The 24933-nt window shown below is 38.3% G+C and overlaps 1 protein-coding gene across 1 annotated transcript in view; it reads right to left on the reverse strand.

Annotated features, from left to right (window-relative positions):
• The window catches only part of LOC139473353 (uncharacterized), a 55490-nt gene extending 33046 nt beyond the window's left edge, over window positions 1–22444 (reverse strand). The window contains exon 1 of the mRNA XM_071255887.1: window positions 22136–22444. The gene's annotated coding sequence lies outside the window, so the exon portion shown is untranslated. The remainder of the gene's footprint in view (window positions 1–22135) is intronic.
• Between the last annotated feature and the right edge of the window lie 2489 nt (window positions 22445–24933).

A 24933-nucleotide genomic window follows, 5' to 3' on the forward strand; every position in this document is an offset into this window, starting at 1 on the left:
CTTTAAATATACTTCACAACACTCTCTCTCTCCCCCTCTCTCTCTGTCTCTCTCTCTCGCTCTTTATATTGGTTCATTTTCATCAGAAGTTATATTTTTCTTGCTAAAATATGCTGTAATGATTTGAGATACTTGTCATCTACAGAGGAAATAAATAACAAATCATTATTTTTCCATTGCTACAATAGCATTTTCCTTATTTGACGTAACCAGCAATCTGATTGCTTACAGATATTATCATTAAAGTAAAGACATTTCAACTTGAAGATGGTCAATATCAGAGCTTCAACAGTTCTATTTCGTAAAGGAAAACCAATCTAAGTACATGATAGTCATAACCATGCATTTCTAGGAGATATTGAGTGTTAAAGACAACTTCATTCCCTGCATGGGTATAAGCTAAAATTAAACAACTGAACTTTACTTTAAGTTATAGATAAAGATAGCTCACCTATTCCTTTAACAAAACTTCTTCCCTGTACTATAAGCCCTGATTAGATAAGGTAGTGGAAGAAGTGGGCTGTTTCATACCACAGATCTTAATCTTGTGGTCAGCATTATTTCTGTTTCCTCTTTCAAGCTATTGTACATCTCGATGATGAATGAAAATAACCAGCCATTTCACCATCACAAACACAACACAAACATAGCTAGGCAGCAATTTTCAATTTGATAAAAGTTTAATCTAAAGTGCTAAAAGTCTTTTGTAAGCACAAGGTTCATCTTCAACTCCATTGCACATCAGGTCATTTGGAAACTTGAAAAATTGGTACAGTTCTGTTTCGCAGGCTTTAAAAATACATTTTCTATGAATAAGAACATGATCACTGTTACTTTAGCCTTTGACGAATATTTAGAACGTACCCTTCTGTCCTAAATGCAGTACCTTGATAGACATGTTAGATTTTGAAAATGTCACTACAATATATACTGAGACATTCGCAAGCTTACATCAAATAAACCATTATTTCATCCAGTCTTTTTTCAAAATTGAGGAATAAGGAATTTCAGTTTTCACATTGTTCATACAAACTTAAAATATAAGGCCTTTTTAAGGCAATGATTGCCCGTTTTGAAGGCTGAAAGTCCGAGCCCAGTATGCTTTAAACACAGATGGATGTATTGTCTGGATAGCTCCCTCCACATGTCAGATCCTTGGCTACATGATGTCATACATTATTCGAGAAACGAACAACTTAAATAAAGATTACCAAATTTAAGGTATTTAATTCAAGTCATTCACATGTCTTATCCAATTTCAAGGCATATTCAGATATAAAACCTACGGTCAAAGTCAAGGACGACTGTAACCTTTGTGAACATTGACTGATTAAAGTTTGACAAAGTGATGTCAAAGAAAAGAGATGCAAATGGTGACAAACCTCCATCATGGCCAATACAATCCTGTCATGTGTGGCACACAGGAATACAGGTCTGATGATAAACAAATTATGGCTTTACAGGAATAAAAATGATCTATTGTAGAGCTCCTTAAATAATCAACTCCTATCTGATAACCCAATTAAAGTTTGTCAAATGAATAATCAACTTTCCCATCAGCCACACTCCCCAACTGATTCCAACAAACTACTGAAATGACATATAGTCTCAGCCTTAATGAAAAGTCTGCACTGAAATGGCAACTGACACAGACCAATTCAGTGGTGATCACGTCTACATATAATACAATAACTTATCAGGGCATACTCTGAAGGGCAGTACCTTGTATAACCACACTCTGCAGTCATTACACCACTAGATTGGCTTGTAATGAAAACATAACTTCCTTACACAGTCATTTGCAAATTTGCTTTGCAAATCTCACAGTAGCACAAGCTTAAAGAGAAAATTGTGTAATCATTTAAAAGTATGGAATATAGTTTCTAGCAGAATAAAGTTTCTGGTATTTACAGTATTTCATATGAATGGTCCCTGCTATTTGACAAATATAATCAATTGTACCTGTTATTTGAAGAAAACAGTCAATTGAACCCGCTATTTGAGGAAAACAATCAAGAGTACCTACTATTTGAGGAACACAATCAATAGTACCTGCTATTTGAGGAACACAATCAAGAGTACCTGCTATTTAAGGAAAACAATCAAGAGTACCTGATATTTCAGAGCAAGAATCATAAGTACCTGCTATTTGAGGAAAACAATCATAATTATTACGTACCTGCTATTTGAGGAAAACAATCAATAGTACCTGCTATTTGAGGAAAACAATCATAAGTACCTGCTATTTGAGGAAAACAATCATAAGTACCTGCTTTTTGAGGAAAACAATCATAAGTACCTGCTATTTGAGGAAAACAATCATAAGTACCTGCTTTTTGAGGAAAACAATCATAAGTACCTGCTTTTTGAGGAAAACAATCATAAGTACCTGCTTTTTGAGGAAAACAATCATAAGTACCTGCTATTTGAGGAAAACAATCATAAGTACCTGCTTTTTGAGGAAAACAATCATAAGTACCTGCTATTTGAGGAAAACAATCATAAGTACCTGCTATTTGAGGAAAACAATCAATAGTACCTGGTATTTGAGAAAAAAAATCACAAGGACCTGCTATTTAATGAACACAATCAGTTGTACTGACTATTTCATGAAAACAATCATGAGTACCGACTATCTCATGAACACATTCATGAGTACCGACTATTTCATGAACACAATCATGAGTACCGACTATTTCATGAACACAATCATGAGTACCGACTATTTCATGAACACATTCATGAGTACCGACTATTTCATGAACACATTCATGAGTACCGACTTTTTCATGAACACAATCATGAGTACCGACTATTTCATGAACACATTCATGAGTACCTGTACTTATTCACTCCAGTGTACTCACACCATATACATACACCATTTTACATATTTTTGCGCTGATATAATGGCTATAATTTGACATGTCATGGCAATAATATCTAGGTCATGTGCACTGATGCACTTTCTAAACCATATGGTGATTGGTATTGAATAACATTCTATATTCCATTTCTGGTTGCTGTTTTACAGTAAGATATAAATTTAAGAATCAAGGATTCTGCATTTTTGTCATGATTTCAAATGACAATGAAATCATTGTTGTCTGAGACATGTTCTCTATTAAGAACCAATCCTCATTTACATCAGTGTCATCCAATTGTCTGATAACATACACAGACTGAAACCCCATGTGAGACAAACTAGTCAGGACACAAATACAGAATAACTGTAGTACACTACTGAATGTGGATGTGATTCAGTTACGTTACCTACTATCTCCACTTTAGCTGGCTGGAACGATACACCGCAATGTTGTATTATCTCTCCTATCTGCAATCCATTCATTACCTGAGAAACAATAAGACCATTAACCCTATACAGTGCCACCTGGGGAAAATATGTAGCTGTGCAAAATGTAGACATTCCACATTAATGACACAATGTGTGGATGTGAGGACAATTATTACAGTTTTGACACAGTGTTGGGACAATTATTACAGTCTTGACACAATGTGAGGACAATGATTACAGTCTTGACACAATGTGAGGACAATTATTACAGTCTTGACACAATGTGAGGACAATCATTACAGTCTTGACACAATTTGAGGACAATTATTACAGTCTTGACACAATGTTGTGACAATTATTACAGTCTTGACACAATGTGTGGATGTGAAGACAATTATTACAGTCTTAACACAATGTGAGGACAATTATGACAGTCTTGACACAGTGTTGGGACAATTATTACAGTCTTGACACAATGTTGTGACAATTATTACAGTCTTGACACAATTTGAGGACAATTATTACAGTCTTGACACAATGTGAGGACAATCATTACAGTCTTGACACAATGTGAGGACAATTATTACAGTCTTGACACAATGTTGTGACAATTATTACAGTCTTGACACAATGTTGTGACAATTATTACAGTCTTGACACAATGTGAGGGCAATCATTACAGTCTTGACACAATGTGAGGACAATGATTACAGTCTTGACACAATGTGAGGACAATGATTACAGTCTTGACACAATGTGAGGACAATGATTACAGTCTTGACACATTGTGAGGACAATCATTACAGTCTTGACACAATTTGAGGACAATTATTACAGTCTTGACACAACGTTGGGACAATCATTACAGTCATGAAACAATGTGAAGACAATTATTACAGTCATGACACAATGCTGCGAAAGTAATTACAGTCTTGACACAATTTTGGGACAATTATAACCGTCATGATACAAAGTGAGGACAATCATTACAGTCATGACACAATGTGTTGACATATTAAAGTCATGACAATGTATAGATGTGTCACGCTCATGACACAATATTGGGACATGTCATGCTTATGTCATGCCACATGGGAAAAGCAAATTGCTGACACATGGACATTTTTTAGCAGAACAGGTTCCAAATACCCTGTACTCTTCATGAGACCTCACTAAGATCAGCGAAGGTGATGGAATATGTGACTTGGCTGACTGCAACCCTCCACATTCTCACATCCTGGGGTATGTTCAGTGAAAGTTCTAATGTGAGACCTTGAATACAACAAAACAATATTCTTTTCCCAATCCCTCCACATTCAATCACTGTCACCATCTTTCATTTTCATAATTAATCAGTTCATCTAAATCAAATTTGAGCAGAATCTGTCAATGTTTGCTTCAAAAAGAAATTATCTAGGTCATCAAGGGTCATATGTCGTATAACCTATATTCAACCAAACAATTCAGCTTGCTAAAAAATAGATTAGGTTCCAATTTATGCAAGTTTTCTTGAAGCTAATCTCTCACAGCCCATGGAAATAAAATGGCCTATAATGAGATTAATGAATCTGACCTGTGTCTAGTCTACACACTCAAATACATCTACGTTTGTCAATGTTACTACCCAGTGTAATTGTTTCAGCTGTGGGAACATTGACCAGTATCAGTATTGACAGATTTGACATGCTCTCTGGACACATGACTTGGCTGTCATGTATCAAGAACAGTCCCTACATTAGATTAAGTTACACTCCAATATTTGTTCCAATATACTAACTTCCTGAATTGTTCTAACTACCTTCCTGAATTGTTCTAACTATCTTCCTGAATTGTTCTAACTATCTTCCTGAATTGTTCTAACTACCTTCCTGAACTGTTCTATCTTCCTCAATTGTTCTAACTATCTTCCTGAATTGTTCTAACTACCTTCCTGAATTGTTCTAACTACCTTCCTGAATTGTTCTAACTATCTTCCTGAATTGTTCTAACTACCTTCCTGAATTGTTCTAACTATCTTCCTGAATTGTTCTAACTATCTTCATGAATTGTCCTAAATACCTTCCCGAATTGTTCTAACTAACTTCCTGAATTGTTCTAACTATCTTCCTGAATTGTTCTAACTACCTTTCTGAATTGTTCTAACTACCTTCCTGAATTGTTCTAACTACCTTCCTGAATTGTTCTAACTAACTTCCTGAATTGTTCTAACTAACTTCCTGATTTCTTCTAACCTGCTAACTATCTTCTTGAAACCCCAAAATATTAAATTATGATGTGCCATTTGTAAAGATTGACTGATCATGAACCGAGGTTCATTAACACATAGTATTAATTAGTATGAACTATGATTAGTATGGTTTGATATATTTTAGTATGATATGGTTTTGGGCCTAGCTTGTATTAGACAAAAGGTTTTAGTTCATATAATAAATCACAGCTGTTGTTTCTCAAACTGATTTAGAGACACGTCTGACATGTGGACAAGCCAGCATCTCTGACATGAAGACAAGCCGGCATCTCTGACATGAAGACAAGCCGGCACCTCTGACATGTGGACAAGCCAGCACCTCTGACATGTAGACAAGCCAGCACCTCTGACATGTAGACAAGCCAGCACCCCTGACATGTAGACAAGTCGGCACCTCTGACATGTAGACAAGCCGGCACCTCTGACATGTAGACAAGCCAGCACCTCTGACATGTAGACAAGCCAGCACGTCTGACATGTAGACAAGCCGGCACCTCTGACATGTAGACAAGCCGGCACCTCTGACATGTAGACAAGCCAGCACATCAGACATGTAGTCATGTCGGCATATCTGACATGTGGACAAGCCAGCACGTCTGACATGTAGACAAGCCAGCACCTCTGACATGTAGACAAGCCAGCACCTCTGACATGTAGACAAGCCGGCACGTCTGACATGTAGACAAGCCGGCACCTCTGACATGTAGACAAGTCGGCACCTCTGACATGTGGACAAGCCGGCACCTGTGACATGTAGACAAGCCGGCACCCCTGACATGTGGACAAGCCGGCACCTGTGACATGTAGACAAGCCGGCACCTCTGACATGTAGACAAGTCGGCACCTGTGACATGTAGACAAGCCGGCACCTCTGACATGTAGACAAGTCGGCACCTCTGACATGTGGACAAGCTGGCACCTCTGACATGTAGACAAGCCGGCACCTCTGCTCAAGGTGCAAAGTTCACTTAACAAGAAAATGTAAAAATATATCGCAACAATATTTAAGAGATAAAGCAACAATAATACAGCTTCTTACTATGCGTTTTGTTGTTGTTATGACATACTGAATTGTGATTCAGCTTTTATCAATATTCCAGCAACATCACTGGACACAATAAACACGAAATGGTCAACACACATTGAACCCATCTTGGAAATTGAACCCGGGCCTTTGGCATGTGAAGAGTGAACGCTTTAACCATTAGCCCACATCAGCTGAAAAATAGCCATTAATGATTCAATAGTGTTGATTCTAAACTATAAGAGTTTTCTTTCCTTCAACTGGGTCAAAAAGAACACATTTTGGCCTTACACATTTCTTTCCACATTTGTATAGGCTGGCTGAATGTAATAATGTTCTTAAACTATACGTGGAACAGAAAATCTCTTCCAAAGTAAAATGAAAATTAGCATTGTTTTGAATGTAGCAGACAAACTGTAATCCAGGAAACATGCACACACACATGTACTGCTCTGAATGAACCTTAACCAACAATACATACTTGCGAGGACAGTGACAGACACAACTAATAACCCCTATCAGTTTACATGCTCATTTTACAGGCCCAGTGACCTGTCATATTTCAGCCACTTAAAAACAACATAACTTTTTGTGTCTTGGAAGTAAACTTTAATATCAAACATTCAAGTTACCTTAAAGGGGCACTGATCTAACGCAATTCCCCGGGGACTGGTTGTTGCCTTTGTTATTGTTTTTCCAAGTGAGTAACCAGATGTATAGCAGAAATCTAGACTAGTTCGCGACCTGTGCTGCGCGTTTCGTAAGCGCATTAGTCACTTTTATGGATACCTGTAGTAATAAGGGCGTATGGTCACATTGATCAACAAAATGAAATACAGTTTTCGAGATAATAAGGAAATGTAGGTAACTTTGTGGGTAGCATCGGTAATGATGACGAAGTTTTGATAAGTCACTTGCTTGGTAATTTTGCGATTTTGACTTGCAACACAAAGTAAATATTTCACCTGAGCATTGCTTTTTTTATAGTGTGTATATATTTTTAATGTCAAAACGTGTAACATATTTATTAAACGTCTAAATATTTTACAAAGTGACTGAAAAACATTTCCATCTGTATTATTATGATAACGAATTCCAAACATTTTGATGTTTAATGTCATCACCAAGAGACTGAAAATGTTACCTTGAAAAGTACATTTCTATGTTGTTTGGCTTCTAATCCTACATAATAATCTGTTGTGATGTTTGTAGGCCCTTTTGATTGTCTTAATCAATCTGGACAGATTTTTCAAAATGACTGAAATATTTACACATTTTATAAATTGCCTGAGAGAATCACATTTTACAAATTGACGGTAATATATACACGCTTACAAAGGAAAAGACCTGTGAAAACAATGTCTATCGCGCATTGAAGAATTTCCCAACCAAGACGTAGAGAAACAAGGACGAATCGGTTCAATGCTACAGCAAATGAAGGAAAACAAAACAATGCAAATACCATAATTACAACCTACCAAATTAATGTGTATAAATTTTAGGCAGCTTCCTTGTTCGAGGAATGTATCCGTGAATATCCACACAAATGAACAATATCCCACTCGTCTGCAGCTGTACAAAGAAACTTATTCGATGTCACGTGTCTCTGTAACAATCAAATATTTTAAAACATATATATCGTTTTGGGATATTATAATCCGTGTTCGTTTCTCAACTGATCACTTGGATTGTTTCAGGTGTTTCACATAAGTGTCAAGTCTCAAGGGTCGGCTGAAAAAGCCCACGTGACAACTATTTTCATTACGTCCATGGTTCCTAAAAGATCCATTGAGTGATAGATAACAATGATCAATCAATCAACGCATTATCAGTTAACCCTTTGAACAAAGTATGTTGTTTTTACATCGGCACTTCACGCCATGATATGAGTGTATTCCCTTTGTTTTAGTAAACCTAGACATGTAAACACTCACTTTTGACATATCCACTGTGCAAGATAACAGTGATTAATCAATCAACGTATTTTCTGTTAATCCTTTGATGACTACAAATGATCCGTTGATTTACAACAAAAAGTAAATGAACTGATCATTCATCTCTTGCTGGGCTGCCACGTGCATATTACATAACACACATTTCACCTAACTTCAAACCTGGATTTAGATTGAGTAATTACCCCAGACACAATAAATGCCAAATGGGAACCTTTGTCAGGTAATCTAAGTGGTGCTACCTCTAATTGTACCTGTAATAAATTCATTAACTTAGCATCAAGTGAATGACGACAAATACACAAGTGTAGGGTTAGACGAGAAAACGTGGATGACAACAAGGGAGTAGTAATCGTATTATCGACGAAATCCGAAAATGGTTTCACTGCATGGATACTTTTTTTAGTATTAAACTTTAACTATCTGGGGAATTTCCAAATTACGACATCCGATGAGCTCCGCCGTTATTTTTGTCTGTTTGTTTAGGCTGAAGAAATTAATTAACATGCGCCCTTTGTCGAAATCTTTACAGTTACAGTTAACCAATCAGTGTTTATGCAAAAATGCGTAAGACAAATATTGCCTCCAAGTTTATTTAGCTGTCCTTGCAGATGGTAGCCCGGTCTCTGGTCACGCTCAGTTGCGTTGCGTATCATCCAGGTACTCACGGGGAAAAAAACAATAACAAAGGCAACAACCATTCCGGAGATTTGCGTTAGATCAGTGCCCCTTTAAAGGGAAACAACACTCCTAGTTTGAAAGTATTGAAATATAAATCGGCTTATTATTCGCAGAATGTAATTTTGCTTAACTGCATAGTATCCCTTATGAGAATTCAGCTGAATGACAAGGTGATAACAACCTTGGTCGGTACAAATGTGAAATTTGAAATGAATTATTACTAGACATGGTGATTTACCAATGAAATTGTATTTTCTGTTCTGCTAGGCATTGTTTCATAAATATATATACTTAGAAATAAATATTACCGAGTGCAGGAGTAAATATTACTTTGTGTTTTTTTCGTATACAAAGCCAAATATAGCAATCAGCTGTAGGCACATTTTCTAGCAATCTACCAGTGATTTAGTTTTAAAAAAACAATGATATAACTTCAAAGAATTTTGATGCAATGATCGGATGAATTGTATCTGAAACAAATATTTTATCAGAAATAATATATTCCAATATCGTTTACTTAAAATATTTAAATGATAATAATTTACCATAAGCATTGCACTTTGGAACAACTAATTGCTTTTGACGGATATTTTTTTTATGTAAGGAACAATTTGATCAGTCAACCTTGAGAGCTACAGCAAATGAATGAAAACAAAATACAAATATCGTAATTACAAGTGAGAAAAGTTACATGTATGATATGAGGCAGTTACCTTGTTGGAAGAAATCCATTGTGTTAGATAACAATGAGCAATCAATCAGCATATTACCAGCTAATCCTTTGAACAAAGCATGTTGTTTTTACATAGGCACTCCACACCCAGATATGGGTGTATTTCTGTCTGCTTTTGTCAACCTACATATATAAACACTTACTTTTGACAAATCCATTGTGCAAGACACAATCAATCAATGTATTATCCGCTATTCCTTTGATCAATGTTGTTTGTAAACTCAACTGACCATTCCTCTCTGCCTGTGTTGCAATGTGCATATTACATAAAATGTAACCCATTCACCACATCAGACCTGGATTCCTGACCCAATCTTAGACTGGATAATTACCCCAGACACAGGAAGTACCACATGGCAAGCACTGATTGCTGTGTATTCTTGACACTCTCAGAGGTAGGGGCGAACGTTATCGAAGATTTTGCAGTCTTTGTCAGGTAATCGTGGTGGTTCTACCTGTAATCGAGTCATTAACAAGAGAGAAGTGAATCACGCCAAATACACAGGTGTAGGGTTTAAACCATGAAACATGGATGACAAGTAAGGTGTAGTAATTTTTGTAATATATGCAATTTGCTTGAAAAATAAGGGTCGTTGATGTTCTGAGTATATAAACTGAATTATATTTTTGCAAAACCAGTTATATCCACTCAATCTTACCGACTCCCTAACAACCAATCTATATTCAAGGCTGAACTTATGGGCATGGCCTCAGCCCTGCATAACCAACTATCTAAAAACAACAATATAATCCTAATTCTCACCGACTCCCTTAGTGGACTACAAGCCCTCCAAAACAAAAATACCAAAAAAAGACCTAAATTAATAAACCAAATACTTAAAAGCTCGAACGACCTAACAAAAGCAGGCAAACAAATAACCTTCTTGTGGATCCCCGCCCACGTAGGAATTTACAGCAACGAAAGCGCCGATAAAGCAGCTTAATTATCTCTCAAAATACCAGAAATAAGCCTAAACCTACCCATCTCAAAATCAGAAATTAAAAGTGTAAACAAACAAAAAATAACCAAAAAGTGGCATAATCAATATCAAAACTCAAATAGCCAAATCAAAAAAGGGCTCAGAAAACCACTAGCCAAACCTAAAATCCTACACCCCTCAAAAAAAATTGACAGATTAATTCAAACTCCAAACAGGACACACTAACCTAAGTAACCACCTAAAAAAACTTAAAAGACAAACCACAGGCAACTGCCCCCACTGCAAACAACCCGAAATCACAGAACACGCACTCATCCACTGCACCCACTACCAAACACACAGAACCACACTACAAACCACCCTAAATCTAAATAAGGTTCCTACTCTAGATGAAATACTAAACCCTCAAAATAAACTAGAAAACTTCAAGGCCCTAGGCGTATTTCTAATCAAAACAGACCTAATTAAGCGCATCTAAAAACTAATTAATCTACCAATCCAAAATCCAATAAACCTACAAACACCCACCTCACCCGGCTCCCTTAGTTCCCTCCTCCACCCACCTCGGCATTTATTCCAAATATAAAAATTCCAAAAATTCAACATAAATAAGCAACCCCTAAAAGCCCCCTCTTGGGTTGCACACACCACTTTCACCCTTCTCGGAATACACTAAATGGTCTGGCCAGGCCCGTGTGCGAAATACGCTACAGTCGGAAAGCGCACGTTAAATCTTCTATATCAGTCAGTCAGTCAGTTTTGCAAAAACTGTATGTACACGTATTTGCTGTATGCTAAACAAGGATCAAAATTGGTCTGGCCTAAAAATGACTTCTTATTCTTAAAACAGACACAAAGTATAACTTGCTGTGTACTTGGTGTGGGTTAAATATAGTGCAGGTTGTTATTGTGAGGAGACCGATTACTCTTCCCATGTTACCGTAGAGAGCTGACAGAGGATTGGATAATGTGTAACTGCTTTCTGTGACAATGAGAAGGAAATGACAAGGGCTTGCCTCAATGTGAGAGCATTATGGAACAGGAAGTGCCACTCCATTTACAACCATTCCGTCTCCAATATGACAGCCATTACTACATTCACATATACACACATGCCATAGTTAGACCTACAAAACATTCACATCTACAACTTCAGCTTAGGACCTGCCAGCTATTTCATATTCTGAGGCCTAGGATTTTACACATAAAAATAAATGTCCTCCAAAGTACTTGAAAAATAGAATTATGCTTCACAGTGTTGAATAAAAACTAAATTGTCTGCCACAAAAATAACACAGGTTTGCAGGTGTAGCTGAAGAAATCTGTCTCAATACAAAATCTCAAAAACTCTTCTTCCTGCTTTGAAGTGTCTTGTTTGAACAATACCTTGTTGTTCCCCACACCCAACACTTTGAATATACATTCAGTCTCATGTTGAGATATATACTGACACAATCAAGTGACCAGCCTTTCAATAAATGTATTGAACCCAGATTTTGCAAATATGTCTGATCGGAACCAAAAGCCACACACAGAAGAAAATACATTATTGATTTACTTGTATTTACCCTGTCTCTGCAGGACAAGACAAAATAAAAGGATACCATTACAAACATCACATTATTTATTATTATTTCAACAGATTGATTTCTTTTGAGTATTTCCTCTTCTATTAATCCATATGTTTTAAACATATTTTAGACTTTATGTTTTATAAGCATAAAATGATACATTGAATTAGAATCCTAACCCTGTACTTAATGAAGGATTATGCACTTTTCCAAGGCTTTGAATAACATTGGTATCGAAAAAAAACAAAATAGGGAATGTGACAATTCAGGGATACAGATTAATGCAGAACAAGGAATCTGACAATTCAGGGCAACATGCAGAACAAGGAATCTGACAATTCAGGGTTACAGATTAACGCAGAACAAGGAATCTGACAATTCATGGCTACAGATTAATGCAGAACAAGGAATCTGACAATCTGGCTACAGATTAATGCAGAACAAGGAATCTGACAATTCAGGGCTACAGATTAATGCAGAACAAGGAATCTGACAATTCATGGCTACAGATTAATGCAGAACAAGGAATCTGACAATCTGGCTACAGATTAATGCAGAACAAGGAATCTGACAATTCATGGCTACAGATTAATGCAGAACAAGGAATCTGACAATTCATGGCTACAGATTAATGCAGAACAAGGAATCTGACAATCTGGCTACAGATTAATGCAGAACAAGGAATCTGACAATTCATGGCTACAGATTAATGCAGAACAAGGAATCTGACAATTCACGGCTACAGATTAATGCAGAACAAGGAATCTGACAATTCAGGGCTACAGATTAATGCAGAACAAGGAATCTGACAATTCAGGGATACAGATTAATGCAGAACAAGGAATCTGACAATTCAGGACTACAGATTAATGCAGAACAAGGAGTCTGACAATTCAGGGTTACAGATTAATGCAAAACAGGGAATCTGAACTTTCAGGGCTACAGATTAACGCAGAACAAGGAATCTGACAATTCACGACTACAGATTAATGCAGAACAAGGAATCTGACAATTCAGGGCTACAGATTAATGCAGAACAAGGAATCCGACAATTCATGGCTACAGATTAATGCAGAACAAGGAATCTGACAATTCACGGCTTGAGATTAATGCAGGACAAGGAATGTGACAATTCAGGGCTACAGATTAATGCAGAACAAGGAATCTGACAATTCATGGCTACAGATAAATGCAGAACAAGGAATCTGACAATTCACGGCTACAGATTAATGCAGAACAAGGAATCTGACAATTCAGGGCTACAGATTAATGCATAACAAGGAATCTGACAATTCAGGGCAACAGATTAATGCGTAACAAGGAATCTGACAATTCAAGGCTACAGATTAATGCAGAACAAGGAATCCGACAATTCATGGCTACAGATTAATGCAGAACAAGGAATCTGACAATTCAGGGCTACAGATTAATGCAGAACAAGGAATCTGACAATTCAGGGCTAGAGAATAATGCAGAACAAGGAATCTGACAATTCAGGGATACAGATTAATGCAGAACAAGGAATCTGACAATTCAGGGCTACAGATTAATGCAGAACAAGGAATCTGACAATTCATGGCTACAGATTAATGCAGAACAGGGAATCTGACAATTCAAGGCTACAGATTAATGCAGAACAAGGAATCTGACAATTCAAGGCTACAGATTAAAGCAGAACAAGGAATCCGACAATTCATGGCTACAGATTAATGCAGAACAAGGAACCTGACAATTCACGTCTTGAGATTAATGCAGGACAAGGAATCTGACAATTCAGGGATACAGATTAATGCAGAACAAGGAATCTGACAATTCAGGGATACAGATTAATGCAGAACAAGGAATCCGACAATTCATGGCTACAGATTAATGCAGAACAAGGAATCTGACAATTCACGGCTTGAGATTAATGCAGGACAAGGAATCTGACAATTCCGGGCTACAGATTAATGCAGAACAAGGAATCCGACAATTCAAGGCTACAGATTAATGCAGAACAAGGAATCCGACAATTCATGCTGCAGATTAATGCAGAACAAGGAATCCGACAATTCAAGGCTACAGATTAATGCAGAACAAGGAATCTGACAATTCAGGGCTACAGATTAATGCAAAACAGGGAATCTGACAATTCAGGGCTACTAGGTTAATGCAGAACAAGGAATCTGACAATTCAGGGATACAGATTAATGCAGAACAAGGAATCTGACAATTCAGGACTACAGATTAATGCAGAACAAGGAATCCGACAATTCATGGCTACAGATTAATGCAGAACAAGGAACCTGACAATTCACGTCTTGAGATTAATGCAGGACAAGGAATCTGACAATTCAGGGATACAGATTAATGCAGAACAAGGAATCTGACAATCTGGCTACAGATTAATGCAGAACAAGGAATCTGACAATTCATGGCTACAGATTAATGCAGAACAAGGAATCTGACAATTCAGGGCTACAGATTAATGCAGAACAAGGAATCTGACAATTCAGGGATACAGATTAATGCAGAACAAGGAATCTGACAATTCAGGACTACAGATTAATGCAGAACAAGGAGTCTGACAATTCAGGGTTACAGATTAATGCAAAACAGGGAATCTGAACTTTCAGGGCTACAGATTAACGCAGAACAAGGAATCTGACAATTCACGACTACAGATTAATGCAGAACAAGGAATCTGACAATTCAGGGCTACAGATTAATGCAGAACAAGGAATCCGACAATTCATGGCTACAGATTAATGCAGAACAAGGAATCTGACAATTCACGGCTTGAGATTAATGCAGGACAAGGAATCTGACAATTCAGGGCTACAGATTAATGCAGAACAAGGAATCTGACAATTCATGGCAACAGATTAATGCGTAACAAGGAATCTGACAATTCAAGGCTACAGATTAATGCAGAACAAGGAATCCGACAATTCATGGCTACAGATTAATGCAGAACAAGGAATCTGACAATTCAGGGCTACAGATTAATGCAGAACAAGGAATCTGACAATTCAGGGCTAGAGAATAATGCAGAACAAGGAATCTGACAATTCAGGGCTACAGATTAATGCAGAACAAGGAATCTGACAATTCAGGGATACAGATTAATGCATAACAAGGAATCTGACAATTCATGGCTACAGATTAATGCAGAACAGGGAATCTGACAATTCAAGGCTACAGATTAATGCAGAACAAGGAATCCGACAATTCAAAGCTACAGATTAATGCAGAACAAGGAATCCGACAATTCATGGCTACAGATTAATGCAGAACAAGGAACCTGACAATTCACGTCTTGAGATTAATGCAGGACAAGGAATCTGACAATTCAGGGATACAGATTAATGCAGAACAAGGAATCTGACAATTCAGGGCTACAGATTAATGCAGAACAAGGAATCCGACAATTCATGGCTACAGATTAATGCAGAACAAGGAATCTGACAATTCACGGCTTGAGATTAATGCAGGACAAGGAATCTGACAATTCAGGGCTACAGATTAATGCAGAACAAGGAATCCGACAATTCAAGGCTACAGATTAATGCAAAACAAGGAATCCGACAATTCATGGCTGCAGATTAATGCAGAACATGGAATCCGACAATTCACGGCTACAGATTAATGCAGAACAAGGAATCTGACAATTCAGGGCTACAGATTAATGCAAAACAGGGAATCTGACAATTCAGGGCTACTAGGTTAATGCAGAACAAGGAATCTGACATTTTTTGGGGTCCTAAACAATACAACCGAGTCGCAAACATTCCTGCTTCCTACAAAGGCTGTTACATTTTATAGGATATAAAAAATGCCAAAAAAAATAATCTGAATATATCTTACCTTTCAGGGATAATCACAAGTCCTAAAAACAAGCTTGTCAACTACCAGTGGTCACACATTCTACAACAAGAAACAATGATGTAGCAATGACATACTACATTTGCCAGTGTCATGCCGGGTCCATGTTCATGCAGTTTTCACACTATGCCTTATCATAGTCCCAGCAGCACAAGATGGATGGGCCTTGCATCATAAAGTCATCAAAAGTACAGAGCTGTTGCCTGAAGCTAGGAGACGTTCCTCTGTCTTAGAGAGCCTACTCTGTCTTCACTGTTTACCATATTGTCTCAGGTTATCTCGGTCAGCAGGAATTTCACTCATCACTAAAAAATTTAAATTTTTTTACCAACATATATATACTTTTACATATTGGGGCAGTCGGGTAGCCCAGTGGTTAAAGCGGGTTCGATTCCCGACATGGGTACAATGTGTGAAGCCCATTTCTGGTGTTCCCCGCTGTGATATTGCTGGAATATTGCTAAAAACGGCGTAAAACTCACTCACTCACTCACATATTGTGTATATATTCTCTTGTCATCATATACTCATTCTGTCAACTTTATACGAAAAAAGACCACAATCCTATTTTCTGTGAAACCCTGTTAGACCAGACACCTTGCTTTCTGAAAGATTATAATATGAATTAAGAAAGACTACATACACACAAACTCTGTGAATCTGGATGATTCCACTGGGTACAGGTATTTTACTGTGTGCATTGACCATGTTTTACTAGAACCGTCATGTCATTTCAAACAGTCTTATTTCTGCTGTATCACACTTGTAAGATTATAAATGTAACCAGTTTGGCAGTATATCAAGTCATATGCTTTTCAGTCCTTCCTTGGCATCAGTGATCACACCTGCAAGTCCAGACAGACGCCACCCATGAAACACAGTGTCTTTGTTCTTTGTGACTGCATCAAAGGCTGACATGAGCCAGCGCGCATGTATTGTTTTAGCAGAAGAACTCTTCCCAGTGCTAATAAGCCGTGCTATTCTTTTGGAGACGCATCAATTTCACGATTTACAGTATACGATGAGGTCTGTGGCAGACATGATATAAGCTACAGCTCCACACAGTCACCTATCTTCTAAGGTGTCAAATGTATCTGGCTTAAAAGAATCACTTTGTCCATAGTATAGAATTGCTGAATGATAGATTTGAATTACTCCTTCTATTTTGAACAGATTACACCAGAAAAGATGCAAACACATGCGAGCAGGAAGAGAACATTTCATAGTTTTAGTAGAAAAATAGCAGAATATACCAAGTAAATAGTTCACATGGGATGCATAATGAACCATCATGTCCAATTCTGTTCAAATTTTTCGATTGTCAAGACCGCAATTCTCTGTGTTGTTTAATGTGATAAATTCAACGTTGTTTTGATAATATCCAGTCAAATTGCTTTATGACAACTATTCTTCATTTAGATAGCATCTATGATGTTCACTGCACTGATTGCACAAATTCTTTTGTCTTGATTATCCTGAACATTGAAAGAAGGGACACTAAACATCAGCAACAATGTGATCCTGTTCAACGAATTACACTAAGGGCGTAACATAATATGTCCAATCGCTTAAATGATAAATGATGTAAAGCGTTAGATATACACATTTTAGGAGTATACCTATTTCAGTCAGTGTAGATATAGATAGATAGGTATATAATGAGGGGATCCCATCCCAGGTTTACAGCATGGTGACTGGATGTTTCAGGTATATAATGAGGGGATCCCATCCCAGGTTTAAAGCATGGTGACTGGATGTTTCAGGTATATAACGAGGGGATCCCATCCCAGGTTTACAGCATGGTGACTGGATGTTTCAGGTATATAATGTGACGTTCCCATCCCGGGTTTACAGCATGGTGACTGGATGTTTCAGGTATATAATGAGGGGATCCCATCCCAGGTTTACAGCATGGTGACTGGATGTTTCAGGTATATAATGTGGGGATCCCATCCCAGGTTTACAGCATGGTGACTGGATGTTTTAGGTATATAACGAGGGGATCCCAGGTTTACAGCATTGTGACTAGATGTTTCAGGTATATAATGTGACGTTCCCATCCCAGGTTTACAGCATGGTGACTGGATGTTTCAGGTATATAATGTGACATTCCCTTCCCAGGTTTACAGCATGGTGACTGGATGTTTCAGATATATAATGTGGGGATCCCATCCCAGGTTTACAGCATGGCGACTGGATGTTTCATGTATATAATGTGACATTCTCATCCCAGGTTTACAGCATGGTGACTGGATGTTTCAGATATATAATGTGGGATCCCATCCCAGGTTTACAGCATGGTGACTGGATGTTTCAGGTATATAATGTGACGTTCTCATTCCAGTTTACAGCATGGTGACTGGATGTTTCAGGTATATAATGTGGGGATCCCATCCCAGTTTTACAGCATGGTGACTGGATGTTTCAGGTATATTATGTGGGATCCTATCCCAGGTTTACAGCATGGTGACTGGATGTTTCAGGTATATAATGTGACATTCCCTTCCCAGGTTTACAGCATGGTGACTGGATGTTTCAGGTATATAATGTGGGGATCCCATCCCAGGCTTACAGCATGGTGACTGCATGGACGTTTCATGTATATAATGAGGGGATCCTATCCCAGGTTCACAGCATGGTGACTGGATGTTTCAGGTATATAATGTGGGATCCCATCCCAGGTTTACAGCATGGTGAATGGACGTTTATAAAAGGAATTCTTGGACCATGGATGGTCAACTTTATTTACACCCCAAAATAATCCAAATATATCAACATGATCAAAATGCCTCCTATTATGTTTCTGCCTAATTTTGATTAAACTGCCGTTTCATCTGTGGTATATACCTGAATGGCATTAAGGGGTTATGTTCTTACTGTAAGCATGCATCCATCATGTTGCTATGACAATCAAAGAACAACAGAACATTACAGAGTTTTGGCATACAGTTGGCAATGTTGTCACACATATAGTTGAAACACACCTCACATTTGAGAGGAGCCATATTCCCCAAATAGCATCCTGCATCAGAGTTTATGAAAAGACTGAATTATTCATGATTGTGCCTTAATCAGCAACATTTTGAAAAAAATATAAAGTTTAAAAATGAAAAGTCTACCTGAAAGCCAAATTACATCAAATAAGGTCCTTAAAATAATCTATTATAAACAACCTTTTACAATCAGTAACATTGTTAAACAACAAACACACAAAACTGAATATATATTTATCCCTTTCATTAACATTTGTTTTCTATCCAATTGTAGGTGAAAACATGTACAGGTTTATGTGGATCTCTACGGTAATCATCACATGACAAGTTAAGCAATGTATTTCCGCCAACACTTCCGTGTGTTAGGTTAGTCTACTATTGGCCACATAGTTTTTATTGTCTTGGTTTATGGACGTGTCTCATATATATTTCTTCTGTCATGGACAAAATTGATATTATTTCTGCTGAAATAAAAAGTGAGTGCAAGAAAATTATGAGATTATTAATGTGTAGTATAGTTTGAATGTACCCTCTGTTTAACTTATTTCAACACACACGCACATGGATGAAAGCATGGACACACACACACTGACACACACACATGCACACACACACACACACACACACACACACACACACACACTCACACACACATGGATGAAAGCATGGACACACACAGACACTGACGTACGCACTCACGCTCACACACACACACACACACACACACACATATGGATGAAAGCATGGACACACACACACACACACACACACACACACACACACACACACACACACACACACACTTCATGCATGTCACCCCACAAAGATTCCTGGCAGTAGTTGGTCCCTAGCACAGGAACCTCATACATGTCTCCCCACAAAATGACTTTCATCTTAAATATATATATATATACCCTTGTTCTCTGTTCTACTGTTCTTTGTATAAATCCCTCTTTCTCTGTTCTACTGTTCTATGTATAATCCCTCTTCCTCTATTGTGCTGTTCTTTGTATAAATCCCTCTTTCTCTGTTCTACTGTTCTATGTATAATCCCTCTTCCTCTATTCTGCTGTTCTTTGTATAAATCCCTCTTTCTCTGTTCTACTGTTCTATGTATAATCCCTCTTCCTCTATTGTGCTGTTCTTTGTATAAATCCCTCTTTCTCTGTTCTACTGTTCTATGTATAATCCCTCTTCCTCTATTGTGCTGTTCTTTGTATAAATCCCTCTTTCTCTGTTCTACTGTTCTATGTATAATCCCTCTTCCTCTATTGTGCTGCTCTCTGTGTAAACCCCTCTTCCCTTGATCTACTGCTCTCTGTATAATCCCTTTCTTGTACTCTTCTGTGTTTATTCCCTCTTCCTCTGTTCTACTGTTTTCTGCATATTCACTCTACGTCTATTCTATTCTACTGATTATTCCATGTGCCTCTTTTCTACTATTCTGTTTATTCCCTACTCCTCTATTCTGTTTATCGTATTTGCCAATACTCTACCTGTGTCCAGCTATTCTCGGTTTATTCCCTATTCCTCTAATCTCTTGTTCTCTGTAAATTTTCCAACTTCCTCTATTCTCTCTGAATTGTTATGTGAGTATTCCGGCACTTGTCCTATATATATGCATGGTGACTGCTAATATAGCTAGTAAGGGAGACCAGGGTGCATTTGGACAAAATTTGAATTATCCAGTCTACATCCCACCTGAAATGGATTCATAAAGAAATTGACACTTCTTCTAATCAACACTTTAATAATGAATCACTGAACAAAAAATGTATTTCACAAACATGAAATTAACTGAAACACAGTGATTTTAAAAAAAATATTTTTTTTGTCCCAATGCACCCCAGGCTGGGGTGCATTGGGACACATACTGGGGTGCATTGGGACATTAACAAAGACATGGCCATAGATCTTTGAAATTTGGATAGATCTTGTCTGTATATAACTAGTTCTTTTTCAGGATGCTAACTTCACAAAGAAACAACTAATTAAATGTCAGAATGTAACTAATTCTTTGACCGGAAGATATCTGTAGATCAGCTCAATAAGCTCCACTGGAAGGCCAAGGAGAAAAGTCATTGAACCTACTAGAAAAGTAGCTTTCATTGATATTTCATCAAAGTTCAAGAAACAAATCCAAAGCAAATGTCAAATTAATTACATTTTGAATTCATAATAATGATTACATGCTGGTCATTTAGAATCACATGTCCCAATGCACCCCGGGCACGATGTCCCAATGCGACCTGAAGCTACGCTTGCATTTTTTTAATGGCTGCATGACATAACCATGTGACAAAATGAAATTCATCTCTTGGCAGAATACCTTTAAGATATCACTGTTTTGAATAAAACTCATACATCAACTGAAAGATGGAACACTTTGGCATATAAAGCTTCAACAATAGGGGTCTGAAAATTACATTTAACTTACCAAACTTCAATGGGTGCTGCTTCCACCCCTGCTACAAATAGTGCCACGGTGTATGATGTCACTTCCTTTAGTGTAAATGATCATGTGATTGTACACCTATAAATAGCAGTTTGGGGGAATGTCCCAATGCACCCCGTGTCCCAAAGCACCCCGGTCTCCCCAATAGTCTGAACGTACAGTAATCTCCCTTCATTTATACCTCCGTTCTCTGCATATTATCATAAAAGAATCCAACACAGGAATGAAGAAAATTATGTCCAAAACGCTGCATGTTCTTTCATTTCAGTGAGATATATTTACATGGAGTTATCTGTCATGTTGATCCGATTATAGCTTCCTCTTTAACAAACAAATGATAAATTGACATCACAACTGTTAATATATATGGTCACCTACCTGTTGTTGATGCCGACGTATGTTGATTTATCAGTAGTTGTGTAGTTTTGTTTTAACTTTTTTCCCCCAGTTCTACATTTCGCAGCATTGATCATTTTCGTTTGAATCACATCGTCGTACAGCGAAACGAACGTGAATGCTGGCCTCCCCTGCCAGTGTCAAGTACCACAGCGATCAGCATCATGAATAACCTTGTGTCACTGTCATTCTCCAATGGTACGAAATACTTGCGTCTAAAACGCGGAAGAACGTCAGCACTAGCTTGGCCTATTTGTAGATCTCTAGATTCAACATTCTGTCATCAGCTGTTCAACAAACGTGATATAAGTATGACAGCTTATCAGGGCCATAAATATGAAGGCGCTTCCATTGCCATGCGGACTTCTGTCGGCTTGTGGGGCCACGAGGGTCTAAGTCGTTTAGGGCGGGACAATGCCCTGTGCAGACCTTTGTCCCTTGAGTCTGCGAGCAGTTTGTGATCGTGGGTTCGAATCCCAGATTGGCCTTGATTATATTTTAAGGTTTGTTAACACCACACCCGTGTTTGTTGGTTTCACCTAAGTGGTAAATGTCTTCATCATTCGGGCTTAAAATTCTCCCCGATGCCATGGTGACACGCCATGACCATACTGAGATACTGTTCAAAGAGGCGTAAAAAAAAAACTCAGTCACTCGCGTTTACTCTATAGTGTTCAGCGCCGATATGTCCATACGTCCATTCTTCAATAAGGAACACATCAAGGGGACACAGTCGTAATCAGCAGACTGAGCCGTCCAAGGCTGTCACTGGCGACGTGGGAGTTGTAACATTCATTATTCAAGTCTAACACAATACCATTCTCTCACAATACCACTTTTACCTTGAAAGTGTCCTATGTTGTGTTATTGGTGAAGAGTTCATTGATCATTTAGTGTGGACGTACTCTTTCTGGGGCAGGGGGCACGGGTGACCCAGTCGTCTAAGGCCCTACGATTCGCTGTGCAGAGTTGCGTCCCTTGGGCACGTCAGAAACCTATGATCGTGGGTTCGAATCCCGGTTCGCTCCGATTATGTTTGTCAGCACCATACCCGTGCTCGTGGGTTTCGCCAAAGTGCATGGTAAACGTTTGAGACCTGCATGACTTCGGGCTTTCCTCACACATTAAGCTGACACGCCGTGATATAACTGGAATACTGTTAAAAACGGCGTTAAACCCAACTCACTCACTCATTGTCCGGGACAGGGCGTTCGTTTGTCACGCCGAAGACCCATGTTCGATTCCCGATATGGGTACAATATTTGAAGCCCAGTTCCGGTGCCCCCCGCCGTGAATATTGCTGGAATACTCTTTCCGGGGTAGGGATGGTAAACTCTGTGCAGAGTTATGCTCCTTATCCGTGTCAGTATCCGCTGATCGTGGATTCGAATCTCAGATTCGCCACATATAATATTATCTTTAGCCAACACTGCCACTTGCATTACTTTGGTATGTCTGTTGTTTTACGCCGCACTCAGCAATATTCCAGCTGTATGACGGCGGTCTGTAATTATAATTGAGTCTGGACCAGACAATCCAGTGATTGTCTTTGGTACGTGATGTTGCGGATATACTGATCTAAATGGCTTTAAATGCATTCCATCTACTCTCACCTTTTCACATTTTTTCAATGGAATTACGGTTCTGCCATGGTTGTAACTTTGAGAGAAACATATAGAGCCTATTCATTAATATTTTCTTTTTTACAATATGTTTCCCACAAGTCTGTCAACTGTACGTCTATACAGCCGCTAGGAGAACTTAAATAACTAATAACGTGATGCAAGTAGCAGAAAATACACAAATGGGTTCCGAGGATGGAATAAAATCGTGAAAACAGACTTTGTCTAACCTTTAGTAGGGGAAACTGACTTCCGCGTGTATGCATGTCATCCTCTGAGAATGCCAGCTCCCTGCCGTCCCAGTTTTCTGTTTCGGCCACACACTGTAGGTCGTTGTGGTATGAATGCTGACAAGACGATCTTACAACCACGACATTTACAATCGTCGATAACTGATTACTACCTATGGGGTATTTCTTATCAGTTTCACCCGTGTGCGACCTTTTCTAAGCTGGACAGGAGAATTCTGGTGGTAAAAACATACACGCAATACACAAGTGTTGATCTCGCAGTCTATCCTGATCTGGCAGTTATTTCTAGAGTTTGTGACAGAAACGAAACATCAATTTCAACAAACATCGAGTGAGTTGTGTTTATCGCCAGACAGTGTTATCGACATATCACGGCGTGTGGTTAAATGTGGGAGACAAAGGCCGAAAATAACACAGATCGTTTCACTTTTCGAAAAAGACAACGAGGACAGATTTGTGATAACAAATCAAGTTTCATACTCTGGACGAATTCGAACAAACCATTATCAGACCCTGGCGCAGCCGAGGGACATAACTCTATTTACGTGATTATTTGATACTCACGCACCTAAGGGCCGTATCACTGTATTCAGTTGAAGTTCGACAAAAAGCGGATGTGGTCGAGTGAGCGTCTGTGTCAGTTGAGCCTTCGTCGCGAGTTTGATTTATGACGCATGCAGGTTTCCGTAACATCTTAACCAGGAAGTGATCGAGGCCAAACGAGGCTTGTATGATTGGATGTTCTGTGATACCGACAAGGCTGTTCACGAACAAGAGTTCACGTGCTTTACATAAGGTTCTCAAACGCGGTTTATCCACATTTTCAGAAGCTACATGACATGCATTCGTGGAACAAAACATCTAGTCGTTCCGAATTGAAAAGTGAATTATTGAGACGTAGTGTACC

This window comes from Haliotis cracherodii, unplaced genomic scaffold, assembly GCF_022045235.1.
Source record: "Haliotis cracherodii isolate W230 unplaced genomic scaffold, xgHalCrac1.p SCAF_28, whole genome shotgun sequence".
NCBI classification, from domain to species: Eukaryota; Metazoa; Mollusca; class Gastropoda; order Lepetellida; family Haliotidae; genus Haliotis; species Haliotis cracherodii.